This window comes from Protopterus annectens, chromosome 5.part0 (assembly GCF_019279795.1).
Source record: "Protopterus annectens isolate FY-2018-M chromosome 5.part0, PAN1.0, whole genome shotgun sequence".
Taxonomy (NCBI): Eukaryota; Metazoa; Chordata; order Ceratodontiformes; family Protopteridae; genus Protopterus; species Protopterus annectens.
Window position 1 is genome coordinate 1580266872 of NC_056735.1, and position 24450 is coordinate 1580291321.

The window sequence follows — 24450 nt, forward strand, 5'->3', positions numbered from 1 at the left end:
TGTGAACCCCCCACTGGCAATCCTAATAGCCCCTGCAATTGTCATCCACTTGAAAAGTAGTGGCAGACACTGCAACACTATAGTAGATATGAGGCACTTATAGCACTATCATTTGTACAACTAGGTAGGTAGAGGTTCTACTATTAGCAAGGGCAGGTCTTGAGTGGGTGTATGCATGTGTGTATGTGTGTGTGTGTGTGTGTGTGTGTGTGTGTGTGTGTGTGTGTGTGTGTGTGTGTGTGTGTGTGCATCCCCTTATCTCCTTGCAGTGTCTAACTGTGTTACGACCCCCAGCATACATCTCAACCCCTCACAGAAAGACCTCTGGTTAAAGACATAAGGAAAAGTGGGGCAAAGACCTAACATTGAGCACAACCATCACATATCACTGTGACATGCATTGAAAGTAGACACCAGAACAAGTTGCACATTTGAATGCAGTTTCCAAAGGGTATGTGTTGTTACATAACAATATCCATCATTAATCTGTAATGTTAGTCTGTCATAATTTCCCAACAGTTTGCCAGAAAACCATAATGATATGACACATGGAAAGAAAATATGAGTCAAACATCAGGACAATCTGCAGGCATATGCAGAGGTCCTAGGTATGGCCACATTTGTACCACCCTGCAGGTTGCAGTCCATGTTTGGCAAGATGTGACTTGTGACAACTGACACAATATACAGGTCCCGAGAGTGTAGGACAACAGACATTTCATACAGTTTCCTACTAATTGCATATAGCAGTTGTTGCACATCAGAAGCACCTTAATGTTATGACAAATAGCATAAGCTAAGGTAATACCACACAAATACGGTGTTATAGTAGCAAACCAAAGAAAGTCCTGTGTGTTGCACTTGCCATGGGTATGGCATGTGCTGCCAGATGTTACATTAGTACGAGATGTGTCCCACAGTCCACATTTGACAAGGTGGCAACCACAATCTATGTCGCATATGTGTGTGCAATATGTAGACATGTGAAGGCCCTGTCACTACTTGCTGCTCCCAGTAACCCACATGTATATAGGCACGAATGCTAACTGCCACCACACACTTATTTAGGTACAGCCTTAGACTGTGTCAACTGTAGGTATTGTGCAGTCTGCCACTTGAGCCACAGATGCCTGTTAACACACTGCAATTGGCCATACAGTGGGCATGGAATGGTGTCAACATCCTGGCCTCAAGCTGAATGCAGACGAGTGTCAGCATGCCATATGGCAAGGACATGTCCCCGATATTTCCCACATCAGCGCCAACTCCATAAACACACAAACTGCAATGACAAACCTGGGTACTCAGGATTGCAACACTATTGCATGCAGGCAACAAGTAGTGGCAGTGGTCAGGAATTGCTTCATAGGATCATAGGAGGTTAAAAGACTAATAGCCTCAGGGCCCTTAAAAGCCTAGCCAAGAGTTTGTCTCCCAAATGTAACCTCAGTCAGCACCTGTTGCCCCTGTCAATAAGGGACACAGATGGAACTCCTGGGACAAAATTGTCATTTCCCATCCACTCATCAAGGTTGCACATGAAAAGGATCAGTGAGGTGCTCTGTTTGACATGTATGAGAATTGTATTCAAGAGATGAGGCAGCCTCTGGGAAACAAACCTGTATCTCCAGCAGGTTATGTTCATGTCACATATTAGGGTCATGCCTTTGCACGGGTAGTGTATGATGAGTTACACTTACAAATATGGAGCATCTCCAGTAGGGCAGGGTCTGAGATTGCCTTGTAGGTGAGACACAGATCACCCCTGAACAATCTATATGATACCAAGTACAGTGATAGTGATTTCAGCCTTTCCACATAGGACAGGTGTTGGAGGTCATGGATTCTGTTTGTGATTTATTTCAGTGCCCTTTCCAGTTGGTGAAGATGTTTGGAGAGGTACATCCCAAATAGGGCATTATACTCAATTATTGGTCTAATGAGGGAGGAGTACAAAGAGGTAATAACCTCCTTTTTCCTGGATGCAATCCCTTTACTGATGAGATGAACCAAGTAAAAGTCTTTCTGACCACTGCTGCTACATGATGGTTGAATGTGAGGATGTTGTCAACCTGAGTGCCTAGGTCTCTCAACACAGGTTGTGTGCCTAGGGGGTTGCCATTGATGTGGCAATCAGTAGGGGTCGTATTTTTGCCAAATGGTATGATGATACATTTTTTGCCATTTAGCTTGAGGCCATGACTTTGGCACCAGTCATTAGTTGCTGTGAGACCCTCTTCCAGTATGTTAACATCATTTGGGGAGTGAAAGACAGCACACAACTTACAGTCATCGGCAAACTTGGCAAGACATATGGCTTTTGTCTTTGTCTGTACCTCTAAGAAATCGATGCCAAACAGCAGGGGTCTCAGGACAGATCCCTGGGGAACTCCATTAGTGACAGGTCTGCAATCAGAGGTGGGTGTGCCTATTTTGAGTTTGAGGGTCCTGTTGGTGAGCCAGTTGGCCACCCACCTGAGGAGATAGGGATTTATGCCAAGTGGTGTTAGTTTTTTGATGATGCCTGATTGGGGGATTGTATCAAAAGCCTTGGCCAAATTAAGGTAAGCTGTATGTACTGACTTTCCCTCATCCAGGGCCTTGGTAACAGTCTCCAAGAAGTCAACCAGGTTCAGCAGGCAAGCTCTGCCCTTGACAAATCTCAACTGGGTGGCCTCAAGTGCTTGGAGATTGCCTAGGTCCTTGTTTATGTGATTTATTTTATTTTATTTTATTTTACATTTGTTGACCGGGATAGTCCAACTGGATGCATGTCCATTTTCAGCGGAGGCCCGGGAGAAAAGCTCCAAGGGTAAGCAGATACAGCATTACATAATACCAGCATTACATATTACAAACTGACTATTTACAGTGATTACATAAGTAAGCAAGTTAAACAAGTTCCACAGGTTAGAGTTAATCCCAAGTGTAAGTCAGGATTAAATTAAATTACACAGTAAGCTGGTTAACAGATTTTTACACATTCTAGAGAGAGTTAGCCAGGCTTGATACATTGACATAGCCAGTTAAGTGCCAAATGTTGTTTGAGTCTAGTTTTAAAGTAATTCAATAATGGTCATTTATATGCATTCACTCAAGTTATGAATGTTTATATCTTTAATTAATTAAGTAAATGTATATAGGTGGCTAGTTTTAAATTGACCTAAGGTAGAAAGTAAGGTAATATCAGCTGGAAGAGAGTTCCAGGGTCTACTTACAGAGTTTGCAAAGAGAGGGTCACTGGCTGTGTTATTAATTTTGCTAGACTGAATTAGTAGTTTGTTAGAGGATCGAAGTGGTCTAGGATTGTTATAGCGGGTGATAATATTTTTAAGTGCAGGAGTATTGTCCGAATTATAGAGGATTTTATAGGCCATAATCAGTTGGTTATACTGGATTAGGCTGGGTAGTTCAAGCCACCCAAGCTGATTTAGATTGATGCAATGATGTGTCCTAAAAGGCAGCCCAGTGACAAACCTGGCAATGTGGTTGTGGAAAATTGAGAGTTTGTTAAGGACAGTCCTGTTTAAATTCAAGAGTAGAGGGGATGCATACAGAAGGGCTCAGTGATCCATAATAATATGCTCCATGGCTTTACAGATCAGACTTGTCAAGCTAATGGAGCAATAGTTTCCATGGTCAGTAGTGGCACACCATTGTGCAAGGGGATGACAATGGCAGTTCTCCACTCTGCTGGAATGAAGCCAGTATTTAGGCTGTGGTTGAATAGGATGCTCAATGGCGAAGCCAGTTCTTGCTAAAAATGGTACAGAGTACAACCTGGAATACTATCAAGTCATATGGAAGCAGTGTTTTTTGCCATGAATAGGGCCTGTAACACTTGCTTTATGGAGATGTAAAGTGTGGGACAAGTATCAAGATGTCGAGAGGACCTTTGGTGGGACAGGGGCGTGATGTTTGCACTGAATACACTAGCAGGTTGCCTAAGTCAACAGGATCAGTGATTGTGATACTGTTGAGGACTAATTCAGAACAAACTTGGCCTTTGCTATGGAGGTTCTTGTCAGAACTGAAGAAGATTCTATGTGGTTCACCACATAGGTAAAGGGACCTTATCCAGACAAAAGGTGGACATTACCTCTGAATAGTGCTCAGTCAGTACAACAACACATTAGCAGCATGGCTGGTCTGCTATGCACCTATGCAGACATCCGCAGAAACTGTAAAGGCTGTGTTAACACCCACAAAGTCAGCCATGACCCTCAACACCTGTTCCATGCAGACAGCCTGTAATCACTACTGCCCCACTGGTTACCAGTCAGTTTGTCCACAGGTGTCTGTAGAATGACAAGATGGCAATGTTGTGCTCAGCCCTTCAACAGCTGCCCCATGTACAAGGGCATAATTTCATATGCATTACTGGCACAAGAGGCCTGACTCACATATGAGATAGCAGAAACACATCCTGGAGAGTCAGGTTTAGCTTCCAGAGGCTACCCTGTGTCAGTACTACACTCCCCAAACATGTCAAACACAGTACCATGCATACACTCATCAATTGCATCAAAGTTGAGTGGATGGGAAAAAATACATCTGTTCTTGGGGTACAACTTGTGTCCAGCAATGGCAAGGGCAACAGGTGCTGATTGATGATTGTGTTGAGCATAAAGTAATGGCTAGGCTTGTGAGGGACCCAGATCCAGTACTCTAGTAACTGCCTCTGCATCTATGAACCTGTGGCCCTATGAAACACCCAGGTGACATGTATGAAGGCCATCTGGCTGTGTCAAGGGGTATGCATGCAAGGTTACACTGTCTGCCCCATTGTCCCACTCACATTGTTGCACACATATGCACCTAGGTAAATATATACATATACAGCTGTACCTTGGAGATGAAAAGGTCACTGTGTTTCCACTCTGCCATACTCAGCTTTGGTAATGTTAGCAGCTCTCCAGGCTGTATATACACAGACACCTGGAACACAAACAGAATAAGATATGTGAGACAACAGTCAGTCAGCAGTACTAACAACAATAATGCATCATGGCAGAGAGGTATATACACTTCAATGTGTGCACATGACAATTGCCAGAAGACAGCACCTTACACAGTATAACATTACTACACTGTACTATATTCACCCTGTGCATCAGACCCATATTAGCATGTCCCTGCATCGATGGCATGAATAACAGGGATGTGGCACAAGTATCATTACATGCACAGGGTGTGGTGTGGGGTTGCCAAAGGCCTAGGCTGGGCCATACACTTGACATCATGTGTGTGTGTGTGTGTGTGTGTGTGTGTGTGTGTGTGTGTGTGTGTGTGTGTGTGTGTCTCTGGAGGAGTGGTGTTCAACTGGGCCATGGAGAGGAGCTGTGTGTGTCTGGTGGTGACCTGCATGTGATAGTGATGTGTGAGTGTGTGTATCCACACAGTCAAGCCATGTGCTAGCCCTACACGGGGGTATGTTGAACAGCTGTGGACCATACATGGCAGGATGTACAGTTCACTGTCTCCGGCCATGGACATGGGAACTTGTTCTGCCAGGAGTGTCACTGGCACCAGTAGGCTCAAGGCCAGATGCGGTTCTACTCCCAGATGGTGACTGATGTCTGCTGGATCCATGTCCCCCTCACAGGACCGGCCAGGACCACGTGCCCATGGCCTGCTACATTGTGGTGTGGACAACACCCTCCCTTCATTAGTGCTAGTGGTACTACCACTATGGGAGTGTGAATGCACACAGCCACGTGGCCTTTCTGCTGATGTATTTGCTGACCTATGTCCACATGTCTGATGCCCTACTTCCACCACATGCTCAAGCACAGACATTGCACGGTTGAGCACTGGCAATGTCTCACCCCAATGTATATCCACAACATTGGCAAAATGATGTGCAGCATCAACAATGCCGTAGAGGTCGTCACACATGGCAGGAAGTGTTGCATCAATGACCATGAGCATCTGTCTGGTGTACTGTTCAGAATGTGCCTGTGCCTCCATGATGGACTGAAACATGCATTGGGTGACACCTGCTGTGACACCTCTGAGAGTGGCTGGATGGGCAGCAGTCCTCCTTTGAGCACCCCTGTCAATCTGCCTGTGTGAGACCTCACCAGTGTTCTGGCTATGGCTACTGTTGACAGTTACATATGCCATAGTCACCACACTAGCCTGTTCCATGCCACCACCCTCCGACTGTCCAATATATGTGGGTGCTGGGAACTGGGTATATGTGGGCATACTGACTGTGCAGGGACATTGTGGTTGGAAGTGGGATATCAACCAAGGGTACAGATTCATTCCCCTACAACCGCATCTGTGCCTCACTACGACCACCATCATCATGAGAGTCCAATGAGATACTGAAATTAGATTGCAAGGGGGAGAGACCCCAACCCCCATGTTCACATGTGAGGGAAAAACAAAAAATGCAAATTTCTACCTGCACTATAATGTTTCCTGATAAACACACACACACACACACACACACACACACACACACACACACACACACACACACACACACACACACACACACACACATACATGCACACATATACAGGTGAGGTGGCACAAACACATTATACAGACCACACTTTCTGAATGATGACATGCACAACACACAATCAGACCACAACAGACTCACTGTGCACAGGCCCTCAACAACATGTAGTGCGGCTACATCCAGTTAATGTTGCTACTACTATACACCTGTGAGATACATGAGGAGTGGGAATACATGATGCACCTTCACCTACCACACAGTCCACCCATGTACACAATACTATTGTACCCCTGTATAGCACAATGGCTACACCTATACAAATGTATGTGCCAATATGTTACAGCACCTGCAAATAAGCTCCTGTGATGATGAATGTGATTCACCACAGTTAACCCCACCACAAGTGAACATGCACATATTGCAATATGGCTAAGCATACAGTTGTGTGCATAGAAAACTGGCTGCACTTAACATGCCTAGGGTATTGGTGAGCCACAAAAAGATAGTTCCACACTCACCAGCTTCAGGTAGCTGTTCCCCAGCCACACCAGAGGGACCTATGCAGTTGTGGGGGAGAGGTATTGTTAGCCCGCACACATGTGGCATTTGTACCGGATAATATGTGCATTTCTGAACGTGTACAATACAAGCTATGATACTACCCAACTTGCTGACATTTACAATAGGTGTGCAGTTGTGTGCATTACAAAACCACACCCACAAATGCAGGTCGACCTGACATAAGGCTCCAGATATGCAAAGGCTGACACTATGAATGGTACAGTATTGAAGTGATGTCCACTGGGACCTTACCTGGATGCTCCTCGGCTGCTGACTCTATGCCACCCACCACCATGACATATGTTGAGATTGTTTCCTGGGATGTGGTGGCTGCACCAAGGTTTTTGAGGAAATCCTCCATGGCTGTGAGTGGTCTTTACAAAGCAGGCCCTCCTCCTGTGCCAGCATGGTCCCTGGCCACAGCTACATCCCTTTGCCATGCATTTTGGATGAAGTTGGTGGCACGGTGTTGGACCCGTTCATTGGTATGGTTGCATTGACCCACATTGTTCACAGTCGCTACCACTTCCACCCACAAGGCATGCATTCCTGCAGGTTTTGCCAGATCCTCCCCAATAGTACCCTGTGATGGGCTCTGAGTGCATCAATGATTGCCGCAGTCTCAGCTTCTGAGAAGGCCGGTTGCCATCTGTGGTACATCCCACCTGAAAACATGAACAGGGGGGAACACATCACAGGACTGCCTATATTGGCCACCATTATGTACAGATCCTGCACATCCACTTTTGCTAGTACTATCCACCGCTAACACCCACATCATACCCCTGCCATCTATCAGCACAGTATGTGTGTGGGTATTGTCAACATACTGGCATTACAGCATGCATTGCCCTCCTAATCTTGATGTTTTATGTTCCCCCCAATGAGGACCCTTAATATGCATAATCCTCCATTCATCATTCACATTACACTGCATATGCAGCAGCTGAGGACGTCACAGAGAGTCCCCACCAGAGATTACCAGGCCATCAGACATCTACCGTATACCTATGTACTATAAGTCCAATCCTCTACCCAGTGTGATACATCAGGAGTGATGTCACTCTGGCATGCCAGGCAATCACAGACTCCACATTTCACTCTGTTAACACACACACACACAAACACACACATGCACACACACACACACACACACACACACACACACACACACACACACACACACACACACACACACACACACAAAACATCCACCTGGTGAGTGCCTTGTTGGTGGCTTGGATGAGTCCCACACAATCACCCTGTGGTGGGATGGACACCCTGTCCACATCAGGCAGGGTAGCTACCTACACCTTTGCATATGTAACCTGGTCAACTGGACAGTTAGCACATACACTCTTGCGAAACCACCTGTGTCCCTGTTGGATGGGGACATCAGCTGCTGCTTTACATACACATGGGCTAACATGTGACCTAGGGATATGGCTGCTCAGGTCCCATAGCCTGGTAACCTCGTATGGTACCATGAATACCATAAATGGCCTGACTGTTGTGACAGACTGTGTTGTTATGTGTCCACACACATCACTGCCATCAACTGCTGAGTGTCCCCTATGAGCAGCATTACAGTACCATGTCATCCAGCCTAAATCCCACAAATAGGTGAGTGCTCCTACAGGTGCATGTGGACATTTCTGGAACATCTGAACTACACAATAACTTAGAGAAGTGCATATTTGTTGTAGGGTGACTTCCACATAGGTTTCTGACATCTGCAGTACCCAGATGTTTGCAAAATGTGTACATGTGCCTGATGGATGTAGACCTGCCCCCCTGCCAGACAAATGTGTATTTCTGGACACCAGTTGGACAATATGTGATGGTTGTCCACATAGTTTGGGGAATGTGTCTATGACATGCCAGACCCCTGGGGACACAGTAATGGTACCTGAATATCTGATACTGTATCCATTCCCTTACTTTGTATGCTCAGTATGTATGCATTGCAAGTGAGCCAGTTCCAGCATCCACCCACTACTAGTACCTATAACCTGCTGTCCTGCTGCAGGGGCTCACCAGGTCTGCTAGCCGTAGGTGTCAGGCAATCAGATACAGGTGTGGAGTACATACTCATCTAGCCACAGTATGTCAGGAATAGTCCAGAAAACCTGGACAATCTGTGAAATAATCCTGTATGACATTGGCAGACTGTGAGGGGCTCAATGATGGTACATGATGTGATATGTAAGCTGTATCCACCAGTACATAGTGTCAGTGTGATGCCCCTGCACTGGCCCAGTCATCATGGAGCCTCAATCCTCACCACTACCACCAGTAAGGGATGTACACAATGGGAGGATGACAACTACATGCACAATAAAGTACAATTACTCCTCAGAACACAGAGAGCTCACACTCAGTCTGGGGCTGGTTTCTCCCTCTCTCTTCAGATCCCCAATAACACTCCACAGTGGCACAGCTATACAGTTAGCATCTCAGCAGAGCACTCAAGCCAAAACATTCATCACCCTTTCTGTCCAACCAGTGCTTTGGGTCTCTGCCCAAGTAACTGACACACACACACACTTTGAGATTTGATTTATGAATCACACACACCAAAGGGTTACAAATCCTACTGCATGATGTGCCTATTAGCAAAATGGTAAGTGTGACTAAGACCAAGCCTATTGGAGTGGACTATACAGTGTCACCAAATACATATGCAAGTACTTGAAGAGCTTACTTAGTTCTATACAGACCAGACAGAATGACAAGGTTTAACTATATTTAATAATAACTAATAATTTTCTGTTTCCCATGCTGTCATCCAGGTTTCTCTTAAAGAGGGCTAGGGAGATACTCTGCTTGACATGGAGAGGGAGTCTATTCCACAGACAGTGGAGTCTTTGGGAAACAAATGTATCCTGCCAACAACTACTACTCATGTCACAGACCAGGTTAGGACCTTGCTTGCAGGTTGCATGAGTGGGGTTTGTCTTGCAGATATGCAGCAACTCCATCAAGACTGGGTCAGAAATGGCCTTGTACGCCAGACACAAGTCACCTATGATCATTCTGTATGAGACTGAGTAGAGGGACAGGGCTTTTAGCCTATCTATATAGGATAGGTGTTTGAGACCCTGGATTTTCCCTGGTCAGGAACCTCTGTGGTCTCTGCAACTGCTGCATGTGCTTGGCAAGGTACATGCCAAAGGAGGCATTGTCCTCGGTAATGTGACAGATAAGGGAGGAGTACAGGGATGTTATGACCTCCTTGCTCTTCGATGACATACCCTTATTTATGATGTGGGCTATATAGAAAGCCTTCCATACAATGGAGGCAATGTGGTGGTCAACTCTCAGGTTGCTATCAATCTGTGTGCCTAAGTCCCTCAGGACTGATTACATGCTTAATACATTGCTATTATTGTCATAATTAGTGTGGATGACATTTACCCCAAAGGGGATAATGATGCATTTCTTGCCATTCAGTTTAAGGCAATGCTTCTGGCACCAGTCATTATTTTGGGTAAGGGTCTCTTGGAGGATATTTACATCACTAATGGAATTTAAGACAGCACCCAACTTGCAGTCATCTGCAAACTTGATCAGCCACAGACCACTGGTTTTGGCTTGCACCTCAGAAAAGTATATCTCAAACAGTGGAGGCCCCAAGAATGATCCTTTGGGTACACTGCTCATTATGGTTCTACTACCCCTACTTTGACTGAGTGGGTTCTATGAGTGAGTCAGTTAGCTACCCATATGGTAACATATGGGATGATGCCTTGCTGGAAAGATTTATGTATTATGGCCGAATGTGGAATATTGTCAAAGGCTTTGGCTAGCTCAAGGTGGGCAGTGTGCACCATCTTCCCCTCCTCCATGGCTTTGATGACATCTTCGAAGAAGTCGACCAAGTTTAACAGGCCTGATCTCCCTTTGACAATAACAAACTGTATGGTGTCTAGCATTTGGAGGTTGCAAATGTCCCTGTTTATAAGGTCCATGATAATGTGTTCCATGGTCTTGCAAATCAGGCTAGTTAGGCAGATTTGCCCTACTATTGCTTGGGTCAGTGGACACTCCACCTTTGTGTAGAGGGATGACAGTGGCTGTCCTCCATTCAGCTGAGATGAAGCTGGTGCTCAGGCATTGGTTGAATAGGGTGTCTAATGGAGCTGAGAGCTCATGCCTGAGTTCATGTAGGATACAGCCAGGGATATTATCAGGTCCCATGGAGACTTTATGTTTTGTTTTTGAGAGGGCATTATGGACCTGCTCCATGATGATAAGGGGAGGAGGCAGGTGCTGGGGATGTTGTGGTTTACTGATGGGGGGGGCAGGGGGTTGAGGTTTTCATTGAACCTGTCTGTCCGCAGGTTGCCTATATCTATGGTGTATGTGTATGTGGTGATATTGACGACCAGCTCAGAGTAGATTTGTGTGTTGCCTGTGAGATTGCAGACATATGTGAAGAAGGCCTTGCGATTCTCCTTGTTGGATGTGGCCAATTTGGACTCAAAGTTATCCTTAGAGTAATTCACCAGTGACCTTATTTGCTTGTTCAGACTAAGGAGAGATTGCTTCCAACATGGCACCTGCTCCTTCTTGGCCCTGGACAGCAGATATTTCCTTCTATTGTAGAGTCTGTTTATTGCTGCTGTCCACCAGACAGGTTTACCCTTCCTTGAGGGAGATGATTAGGTCTTGTCAGGTATTGCTGAGTCCATACAGCTATGTAGGTGCTCATATAGTTTTTTGGTGTAGGCTTGGACATTACTGCTAGTTCCAACTGAAGGGACAGTGGCTGTGAAGCTGCTTATACCTGCTTTGAGAAAATTGTAGTCAGCTTTGTAAAAGTGCTTTTGTTTGACCCTGACTGGGGGGGGGGGGGCAGGGGAGATGGTGACTTCAAAAGTGAATGCTTTATGGTCAGATCTTATCAAGGAGGATGACACTGTAGGAGTGCTACAGTGGCTACTCATGTTGGTTAGGACCATGTACAGGATATTTCCACCTGTCATAGAGGTGTTGACCAGCAGATCCAATTGATTGGCATTAACAAAGCAGAGGAATCTCTGTGCATTCATGTCTGTGTAGAATAGGTCTTGCACTCTATGGTTGGGTAGTTAAAGTCACCCAGGATCAGGGTAGAGGGTTGAATCTTGATGGGTTGAAGTAGGTCCAGATAGGTGGAGTGGGTGTCCTGAGTCATGGTTGGAGTTCTGTATCTAGGTATGATTTGAAAAGGTGTTTTGTCAACAGTTAGCTGAACTTGGAGTGTCTCCTGTGCATCATACTGTTTGACTATCCTGGAGGTGTGTATGTCTATAAATATTGAAACTCCACCTCCTTTGGCTGTGTAGCCCTCTGTTTAGGATCTGAAAGTAAGGTAGGATGAGTAACCTGGCAAGGTTAGAGTGCCGTCTACAGCTTTGTACCAGGTTTCCATGACTGCACAAATGACAGCATCCTACAGGGCAAGGAATGCTTGTAATGACTCCAGTTTCATGCTAAGACTCCTTGCATTTAGCAGCATGCCCTTTAAATTTCATTTATAATAAGCTTTCATTTTGGTAAATTTGTGCTCGTGACTTTGCCTAAAAAAAGCACTACGGGGGAGGCAAGTGCATTTGCCAGAAACCTAAAGCCCAGGGAAGACAGATGAAGGTTATCTCTGGCAAAGCATTGTGGTCTATCAATCATGTACTGGCTTGTGACTGAGACACCAAGGATTCTAGGTTCTTAATGTGATTGCATCACACATATTGTGTTCCTAGGTGGTAGTAGTAAAGGGTTGTCTATGTACATACGGCAGTTGCTAAACTGTCTGAGAATGCCCATATCAACCAGACTAGCAGGAGAAAGCACAGGAAATTGTCCATCCATCATTATCAGAATCAGTGGAAGATAGGTCAGGGATAGTAGATTGGGTACTATCTGAGGATAGTACCTATAAGTGTGAGTATGGCTGGATAACATCAATACAGTAGCTGCAGGTGAGGGCCTCACTCACACAGGAGTGCTGGTAAGAGAATAAAATGCAAATGAGATACATCACAAAGGGTTAAAAACAACACACAAGCACAAACCCATGCACATGCTGGGTTTAAATACCACAAAAACAAAGGGTAAAATATGAACCCTGAGACAGACCAATCAACCCTTGTCCCTGAGCTCTTAGCTCAACTCCTTATGCCAGACCAGTGCCAACCAGTTCACTTACTCCCAGAAAGTGCAGGCAGGCCCTGCCCAACACAAGATGGTGTAGCAGTATACACAGAAGTCACACAAACAGATCTGAATACAGCAAAACATGCAACCAGACTCTGCTAAAGATATTTCAAGACTGTTTATAGGTCAATATAACACATGAGAACAGATACACACTTAAGTATAACAGTAGCAAGCAAGAGCAAACTGATTTAAACAAATTAACCAATTAACTCATAAGAAAGCTCAAAACTGAGCCCTGTTCCAACAGTCTTCAATCAGACAAGGTCTAACTGCACACTCTTGCCACTAGTGTGCAGGTGTAGCCTCTCTAAACATGATGGCCTGGACTACTGCTGAAGTTATACAAAGCTAGATTCAGCAGCTCTGAATCTAGTCTATGCTACAGCAAACAAGGTGCATCAATTTCAGAAAGAAACAGTTCAAATAAACAGGCACAATAAGCCTTTAACCAGCAATTCCCAGCTCGGAAGGGAAGAATGTACCCTCTCCTCCCACAAGAGTGCAGACCGCAAACATTCTTAACATAAAATAACTGGCCTGAAGACCAGGTGCTTAAACCAGAAGTAAGACACTTTTAGAATAACAGACAGTAAAGCCTTCACCCATTAAAGGCCAACTTAGAAGGAGGTAAGCTACCTGTCCTGGCACAAGAGTGCAGACCACAAACCATCTTACTGTAAAACAACTGGCCTGAAGCCCAAGTGCTTACACCAAAAGGCATAGAATAACAGTTATGATTTAATCAGGCTACTAACAAGCAGTAATAAATGCAGCAGAATAACTGCAATTGAATACTTGTAAACACAGGCAACAAAAACAATATAAAGTAATAATGTAGGAATAAACACAACTGCAGTAAAATCACTTTTTATTTAGATTAAGTAGGAAGGGGTGAAACACGATAATTTAAGTTTGGGAAACCAGGGGGGGTCTTCTCAAATGATCTCTTAATACTCAGTAGAATAAGCTGATGGGATGGGACTTGGGGAAGTGTCCAAAATGAGATTTATAGTAAGGGTGGGCAACTCAGAAGTCACCAAATTTAAATACACAACAAGGACTGGGCGAGTGGGAGGGGGAACTCTTATAACTCCAACAGAACTGAGAACATGCAACAAAACATATGTAATACTAGAATAAGATACAAAATAGAAATTATCATACCTTAAATAAAGGTCTTCAAATCAACATTAAATGCAGAGATGACTGATACTCAGAGCAATGCAGACCACACAAACACTTCAGCTAACTACAGATACTTCTAACTAAAAGAGCAATGCTGTCTCTCAGCTCCTCCAACTACTTAGCTGATGCTATTCACAGTTTGCAAAGGAATTATTTTGTAACCTTTTTTAACTGACCCTAGCCAAGAACTCTTTAAACTCCAACAGAACAGAACTCTTAAAACTAAACAAAGGTACTATTAGAATATGATACAAAATAGAAGTGATCAAACCTTAAATAAAGTGCATCAAATCAATATTAAATGCAGAGATGACTGATACTCAGAAAAATGCAGACTACGCAAACATCAGACAGATATACTATATTCCCATCTATTTGTAAACTTTTACATTTCCCTAGTTTCTTACAAGTAGCAAGGCAAATGCAGATGAGTGGATGTTGTTAGATACAAAGACACATACAACCTGTAAAGGTCTTTCTCTGATACAGGTGTGGAAGTAATAATCAACATTAATGTTGGTTTAGCTCAGATTACTTCAGTGTTTGTCACCTGCCTTCACTTCCCAGGCTAACAGCAACTAGCATACATTTTAGCATCTATGTGTCAGAAGAGAATATCTGTCTGATTTTTGTGTAGGACTGGAAGTCATAACACAGTTAAACAAATCCATATTTTCAACCTAGTAATTATTTATGTTTCAAGACAATAGGGGTGATGTCTACTTCTAGCTGTAGACATTTATGTCTGCTTGCTGCACTAAAAAGATAACATATTCGTAAAACAAGTTCAGCTTATTTACTTGACATTTTGCAACTTATGTCTGTATGTCTAAATAAGCTAGTAATTACTACATCACTCAACCTTCCTCATTACCTAGAGGAAAACTGTTTTGGTACTTACTTTCTTCACTTGCTTAGAGAAAAACTGCTCTTGTACTCACTTTCCTCACTTATCTAGCGGAAAATAGTTTTTTATTCAGGCATGTCCAAGGGTCAGCTCCCAGTGTTCTCTCCTGTCTATGTGATGAATCTGGGAATCTTGGGGCAATGTAGAAACTGCCTCATGTACACAGACAACCCTCTCCTCCTACCACCCAACACTACAACCTGTGAGAGATGCACTTATCTAGCCAAACTGGATGTAAAGCTCTCTCCAACCAAGACTGAACTTGACAGTCAAGAGGAGAAGGTAAACACTTGCACCACTCCACACTCATCACATAGTCTCACTAAATCTACACCACCAAAATCCACACATAGAAATAAAAAAACATTTGCGTAGGCTCTCAATAATAATCTGCTCAAGCAACAGAGACCTCCAAAGCAGAAACGCAAGCAACATCCACCCCCAAACACAACCCAAATGACACATAGCCCGCAGACTCAATGTTCAACTCAAACACAGCCAATAAGGCAAAACAACGTACTCAAAACACTAGCCATAGGTGACTCTATAGTCAGGCACACTGATGTCCCACTCACCAGGCTAAACAAGGAGAAGGTTACTGTCAACTGCCCGTTAGGTGCCAGGATCCACCACATAACCCACACACTCAGGTCACTCCACAACAAGTACAAATATGATTCTGTCATTTTCCATGGAGGTGTGAATGACCTGAGATGTACCTCCCTGGACTACATGAAAAGAGACATGGAAGAGCTATCTAATCTTACAGCCCAGGCAGGTATGACCCTAGCCCTGAGTAGCATTCTGCCATCACCCAGAATGATACCGCAGTACAAGGACAAAATGACTGACTTAGACAATTGGCTAAGCTTCTGGTGTCATTCTAAAGGACTCCAGTATCTGTCTGCCTGTGATGACATGGTCGACAGACCACAATGCTTTGCCAGATATGGCCTGCACCTGTCACCCCTGGGATTCTGGATACTGGCTAAGGTTCTTGCCGCCCCTATAGTGCCTTTTTTAGACAAGGTTAAAATGACGAATTCACCACCGTAACAGGAACAGGCAAGCAAAAACTGAGGGTGATGCTACTCAATGCTAGAAGTCTAAATCTCAAAATGCACTCACTTGAGGCGCTCCTTAAAATGGAGAACATCAGTATCTGTGCAGTGACTGAGACCTGGTTCAAGGCTCAAGAGAGCACCCCTGCACTACCAGGCTGTAACTCATACCACACTTTTCGGCCATGTAACCTGGAACGGAACACCAAAGGTGGAAGTGTGTCCATATTCATTAAGGATATCCACACCTCCAGGCTAGTTGCTCAGCATAATGCATCCAAGGTTATCCAAGTGCAACTAACTCTGGGCAAAACTGCAATCAAAATTGTGGCTTGCTACAGATTCCCCCACCATGCCCCAGGATTCCCATTCCTCTTTTCTTGATGTACTGGAAAATATTAGGGTTCAACCAAACACCCTAATAATGGGTGATTTCAACTACCCCACCATTAACTGGGAAAACTACTCATGTACCAACTCCTTCACTCAACGCTTTCTGGAATTCATAAACTCTAGTGCCCTGGATTAACTGATCCACACTCCCACCATGGGCAACAATATCCTAGATCTAGTCATTACCAACATCAGTGACCGGTGTTCCACACCTGAAGTCAACACCTCATTGGTCCGATCCGACCATAAGCTAATCACCCTAGATATCGACATCCTGCCCCCACCCCCCATTAAGGAAACCACGGTAAAAAATGTCTCCAAAGCCAACTTCATGCTTCTTAAGACAGAAGTGGTGAACTTCATGACACTCATGCAGATGGACAATACAGTTACAACTACTGACTCCTACACAATTGCACTTTATAAGCACTTACACGAGTGCATGGATCATGCTATCCCAAACAGAACCAAGACACTATCTTCCAAAAAAGGAAGCCAATCTGGTGGTTCCCTGCCATAAACAAACTGCACAACAGAAGGAAGAAACTGTTGCAAAAGAGAGTAAAATCCCATGAGTAGAAGAGCTCCCTGGTCAGCCTCAGTAAGAAGCTGCGATCCCTCATAAAAAACTGCAAAGCTAGTTACGAAAACAAAATCGCCACTGATTCTAAAGACAACCACAACGCATTCTATAGCTATGACAAAAATCACAACGGCAACACTCAGTTCTGCTCTGAGTTACAGTACAATGGCACTAAATATACAGATCCAACTGATATAGCCAACATCCTAGCAGATAGGTTCAGTGCTAACTTTGCCTCCCTCTCACCCCCTAAAGGACCCATCTCTATACCGGAAGAATGCAAAGTTCCTGTAATCATGGCTGCACAGGTAAAAACCACACTCTCCAAAGCCAAGAACACAGCACCCATGGGACCAGACAACATCCCAGGCTGCATTCTACATGAACTACAGAATGAACTGGCACCCCACCTAAGTAACGTGTTCAATCATAGCCTCACCTCAGGCTTTGTGCCCACTGAATGGTGCACAGTGATGATTATCCCACTCCACAAAGGGGGAGCCACCAGGGACCCCAGGAACTACCACCCCATTAGCCTGATGAGCCTGGGCTGCAAGGCCATGGAACGTATCATCATGGAACTTATAAACAAAGACATTGGTAATCTCCAAACTCTGGACCCCTACCAGTTCAGGTTTGTAAAAGGCAGATCATCTCTCCTAAACCTGATAGACTTCTTTGAAGCAGTCACCAAAGCCGTAGACAAGGGTAAGGTAGTTCACACAGCCTATCTAGATCTTGCCAAGGATTTCAACACCATCCCTCACTCTGGAATTATAGATAAACTCACTAACCTAGGTACAAATCCCTATGTCACAAGATGGGTTGCCAACTGGCTCACTGACAGAAACCACTCTGTGAAAGTAGCAGACTCCAAGTCCGACTTCAGACCAGTGACAAGTGGAGTTCCACAGGGTTCAGTCCTGGGTCCTCTCCTGTTTGGTATCTACTTCTCTGAAGTACAGGCTAACATAGAAGGTCTTTGGCTAATGAAGTTCACAGATGACTGCAAACTAGGAGTCATAATCAAAACTCCTAATGATGTGGACATCCTACAAAATGGCCTCACTGAGACAGATGACTGGTGTCAAAGCCATGGCCTCAAGCTCAATGCCAAAAAGTGCATTGTCATCCCCTTTGGTAAAAACTCTGTACCCATGAACTACAACATAGGTGGTAGTATACTTAAAACTGAAAGCGTGGTAAGAGACCTTGGGTCACAGGTGGACAGTAGTCTCTCCTTTGATAATCACATCACCACAGTAGTCAGGAAATTCTTCTATGTGGCACACCTCATCACAAAAGGTTTCTCATCCAGAAAAAAAGAGGTCATTGTTCCCCTCTACTCATCACTTATTAGACCCATTATAGAGTACAATGCCTTTTTTGATATGTACCTCACAAGACATCTACAATTGGAAAGGCTGCAGAAATACCTCACAAAGAGGATTGCCAGCCTCAAACAGATGCCCTATGCAGACCATCTCAAAAAACTCCAACTTTACTCCGTCGCATATCGCCTACTCAGAGGTGATCTCTGCCTAACATACAAAGCTATGTCAAACCCAGAGCTGTTGGACATGCTCCACTTAAAGAAATCCTAATCCCTCCAAGCTACATGCTCTAGGGACCTAAACCTTGTCACCACAATAAATAGAACATGCCAGAGGAATAGATTCCTGTCCCAGAGACTTCCCATACTCTGGAATAAACTACCTATCTATATCAAACAAAGCTCCTAATTAGCACTCTTCAAGAAAAATCTTGATGATTGGATGGTAAATAAGAAATTCACTCCGGGGATCACTTCTGTCACTCTGCTCGACAGTGGCACAGGAAAATAATTTACTTGGGTGGCAAAAGCCAGGGTACCTTTTTGGCTGGGCTTGTATAGACCCTAGGGCCAGTAGCCTAGCACCTACCTATGAACCTATGTTTGGGGCTTCCAGCTTCTGCTATTAATACATACATTTGCACAGGTAATACTTTATATACATTTCTGTTCGGGTCTACTTTAGATAAACAAAAACACAATCTCTTGAATGCTCATATGAACGAATAATCACAACATCAGAAGTGGTATTTTGGGATTGCAGTACAGTGAAGAGTGGGATATTTGCCCTTTCCTCACTGTAGTGCGACCTCGGAGTAGGAATATATATTTAGCGGAGTGTGTACAAATATATATGTTATGACTATTCGCTCATATGAGCGTTCGAGTGATTGCGTTTTCGTTTATGTGACATAGACCCTTCTTTTCTTGGTCAGTAACCTGTTAGAGCAAGAAATCTGCACAAAGGCACAAATAAAGGGGGACAAAGGCCAAAACATAGTGACGCTTTACAAATATTGCTCTTACACAGTTAGACAGTTGATAGAATACTAGGCTTTCCTTTCGCATGTGTTACCTGAAAGATATGACATCTGGCATTCACATGTGTGCTATTATTTTATGATGTCTGTCTTTAATGATATGCCAGGGACTTGCCAGACAAAACACAAATGTACGAGTAAATGACTAAACATATAAGTCAAACATGTGGTCATTCTGTAAAACTACGGACAATTGAGAGGTATGAGCTCAGTACATAACATACAGTTCAACACAAACTTCTGCACCAGTTGTTTACAATCCACATAACATATATAGGTCTCTTACACTTGTAAGACAAGCATATATATCATATAAATATTCACAAATGACATGATTATTTACAACATCCCAGTAAGCTGGGCTGGCAGTGTCACAGTCAGTATTGTACAACAGACAATCCAGTAGTAGTCATGTGTGAGCTGACCCTTGTTGGGGTGACTCAGGGGCCAGAGCTGTGATCTATGTGACTGTAGACCATACCTGTCAACATGTTAGAGCAGGATATCTGGACAAAGCTATAAATAAAAGTGGGACAAAGATCCAAAAATAGGGACAATTTCTAAATATTGTTCTTACAAACTTAGAAATTTGTTAGAATAACAGGTGTTGCATTGGCATGAATTTTCTGAAGAGTATGAAGTCTGAAGCTCAAATGTCCGACATTATTTTCTAACTTCAGTCTTTAATGATTTGCCACTAATTTGCCAAATAACCACAATGTTGTGAAAAACAGACCACAAATGTGAGGCATACATCTGGACATTCTGCTAAAATCTGTACAGCTGAGAGGCATGCTGCAGACATAGCCATCAGGGATGGCTGTAGGTGCTGGGCAGCAGACTAACAGCAACATGTCCATCCAGGATGTGTTATTGAGACCTACTATTTAAATTCCTATTTCCCATGACTGCATCTCCCCATCTGCATTCCATTATATGCTTAATTGTTTGACATACTTCGTATAGTGCTGTACTTCTTTGTCATTAGAAATTCACAATAGGTGTTGTATAAAAGTGCAGTTTGTCTTCCTGAAGAAAGTGTCAGACCTGTTTAGCATAAGCAGCAGCTTGCCTTTTGTAGGTAATGCTCATGAACAAGTAATGGCCTGTGCTCCAATCTGTGTGTCCCACTTGCTAATTGCCTCCAGAACAGCTGTGTTGCCTTTCCAATAGCCAATGGCATAGCAACACAGTGCTATAATTAAGGCCTTCATGTTGGTCTTGCCCTTTTTCGTGGCCTGTGAGGAGGACATTATGGAGGTGTGGGAGCTACAGCATCACAGAGGGTAGTTGGAAATACTGTCCCCTGTTTGGATTGATGTGTTGTGTCCACAGTTTTGCATGCTATGTCTGAATACCTCTCAACCTCTTAGCACAGGAAATGTGGACAAAGCACAACAAAATGGGGGGAGAAAGGGCCAAAAATAGGGACAGATTTGGAATATTGCTGTCATAAACCTGGAAACTTGCTATATTAACAGGATTTTGTTTTGACATACATTTTATGAGGGATTTGAAGTTTGAAACTCAAATGTATATCATTAGTTAGTGATTTCATTCCTCATATCATCCCAGTGATTTAGAGGACAACTACAAATGTTATGAGGAACAGGCTATACATATGAGCCAAACACCTGGACATTCTGTGCAAATCTGTACAGTTGTGAGATATGTATGCCTGGCCATTGTTAAGAGATTTTCAGATTCTGTAACAGTGTACTGTGTAAATGTGTGTTGGGGTGAGTAAAGAGACAGGGAGATGCGAATTTCATAGATCCTTTTCTAGATGACTTTGCATGTGCTACAATTGATGCTGGTCTATCAGCTGGGTATATTTGTAGGGTGAGACTGTGACACTTGTCAGCATTTATTTGTCTATGTACTGGTTCTATGTCTGTGTCAAAGGCCCAAGTACACTGTGATTTGGGCTACTAAATATATTAGCAGTGTGTGAATGGCTATCAGGATCAGTTTGTAAAAACAATTGCTGTACTCAGGAGGTCAGTTGGCTTACTGGTATGTTGTCCTGACTGCAGTTCAAATGGTTCTGGGTTCATAATTTCGCAGTGATGTTTTTTGGCATAAAGGTGCATCCCTGTACTGCCTGATTAATTTAGAAATGCACCAGCATACCAAAAGCTGTACATATTTTTGGAGAATGTCCAGAGCTTGTGCTCATATTTTTGGTCTGTTCCTCAGTAAATTTTTGGTTTCCTGGCAAATAATTGGGATAATCTCAGGTCTGATGCCACTAAATAATGACATACCTTTGAGTTACAGACTTCAAATTCTTCAGAAAATGTATGTTAAAACAAACCATGTTACTCAAGCAACTTTCTATATTTATAAGAGCAATATTTAAAATATGTCCCTATTGTTGGGCCTTTGTCCCCCATTTTGTCAGTCTTCATCCAGATTTCTTGCAGTAAGAGGTTGAGAAGTATGTGCATCAGTAACACCCCAGAGCTGATGTGGTGTAGTGCTGTGTTGCTGTGACTCTAGTTCGGATGGTCCTGTGCCCATGACTCTTCAGCTTTGTCTTTTTTCCCTAATGTTACATGACTGGACTGCATGATATATTCACAAAAGTACTAGTAATTCTCACAGCTTATTCATCTTGGTGGTGCATTCCCCTGACTCTAGTGCACAGAGTTCTAGGTTCAAGACCTGGCAGTGAAAACATTTTTTCCCTAATGTTAAATGACTGTAATGCATGATATATTTACAAAAGCATTAGAAACTCTCACAGCAAATTTGGTGTAGTGATATGTTTCTGTGACTCTAGTTCACAAGGTCCTGGCAGAGTTGGTTATTTTTAGTTAGTGATTAAAGCAGTTTTAAGGGGGTTTGCATGGTTTTGCATGATGCTAAGTGGTGCCAAGAGACTCTTAGCTTCCCTTAGTTTGCTTAGCGGTGCTTACTCCTGCTTAGACCCACACCAATTCCAAAGAAAGAAAAGAAAAAAGGAGTGATAGAAAAGTGGCGGAATTGGGGCAAGCAGGGAGAAAAACATTATGAAAGGCAGCTAGGGATGTGCAGGACAAGTGTAGGAATGGACCATAGCTCTCCATTTATTGGGCAACAGCAGATGTGAATGGTTTGGGAAATTTGGAATTTGGAGCCTTACACCCCAGAGGGAGGGGTGTGGGCAACAAAAGTTTGCTGATTATTTGATGGAATGATTGATTCATGGCAGTATATGTTTGGGGGGGGTGGAAAGGAGAGCTATGTATGAGACATTATTTATTTTTCTTTTTTTCTGAGGGCCAGATGCCCCCTTTTTTTAGGGTGAGTGTGGGATGTTAGGGAAAGGTTATAGGTACATTTGGGGAGTTATATTTGGTAGGTGAGGTTGTTTTTGCAGACAGACAAGACAGACAAGACAGCAGACAGGGGCAGTGTATGACACATGAGGGGGATAAACACCTTGGATGGGGAGGATGGTTGGGAATTGGAGACCCACAAGCCCCCAAATGGAAACAGTGGGACTGAGGTCCCCACCCATGGGCAGTCATGCTGCCCCTTCATGGCCCTGAAGGTAGCTGTGCTGGGGGCTGAACAACAGGGGCAGGCTGCCCCTCGAGGTGCGCCAGTCTGCCCTCAATCTGGTGCAGGCATACATCCAAGTCCCTCAGGATGACCCTGCATACCATGCCTCTGAGCTGTTGTTGGGTGACAGGGTCCTCTCTGCCTTCGCATCTGAAGGGGACGGGACCAGTTCCCTGATGCGGTTCCACACTAGGGTGGTGCAGGACCAGCAGAGGAGGCAGTTTGAGGTTGGGTCCCAGACATGCTGGGACCTGGTGCTGCAGCCAGATGAGGTGGGACAGGTGGATCTGCTGGGATCTGCCTTGCCAGCCATGCTATGGTGTTAAGATTTTTCAAGGTGCATTGGTTAGTCATGAACAAAACATTTCAACATTAGTTATAACAGCATGCATGCATGTTCCAATTAACCCAGAACATTAAAATTGTAACAATTGCATGGCAAACAGAACACACGCATAAATGGAATAACAGCCAGTATTGCAACAGCATGTCAGTTACATTTACGGCAACAGGCCAACAACAATGGTATTTGAACAAGGTATGTTAGTATGCAACCAATTAAATATATGAACAATAATGGAACACAAGTCCCAGCATTAGGTTTTGAGAACAACATACCCGTAGTATAGGAATAATAATCATTGATGTAGATAAGGGGTGGAGGAAGTGAAAAAAAGTCCATTATCAACTGTATAGGCTTATATTTTTCACAACAGTACTGCTCAATACTCTACAGGTCTGCTCTCACTTTACATCTACCTGAGGCATATAGCTACTGTAGCACATACTGACCTGTTAATCTGTCATCTTGAAATGCTATGGGGCAAGCTGTGACAACTTAAGTACATGAGTAGTTGGGACTTGTACATGTCATGGTTACATATATGACTAACAAGGTGTACCCTGCACTGATGTTGTGTGAGTGTGCTAATGGCATACTTGTACTGGGATTTTATCTGTGTGCAAGGTTATTGGCAACAGTGACCACTACCTGTGACAGCTTGACAATTGAGAGACTTGTACCAGAAAGAGTGCATAGTGTATATAGCTATCCTGCTGTCATTTGTAGGCATGTGACTGGGCACTGGAACATTTGTACACAGTTTATTAATATACCCTTCATACAGCTTATACATACATTTCTTTACCTGTCAGCCCTGTG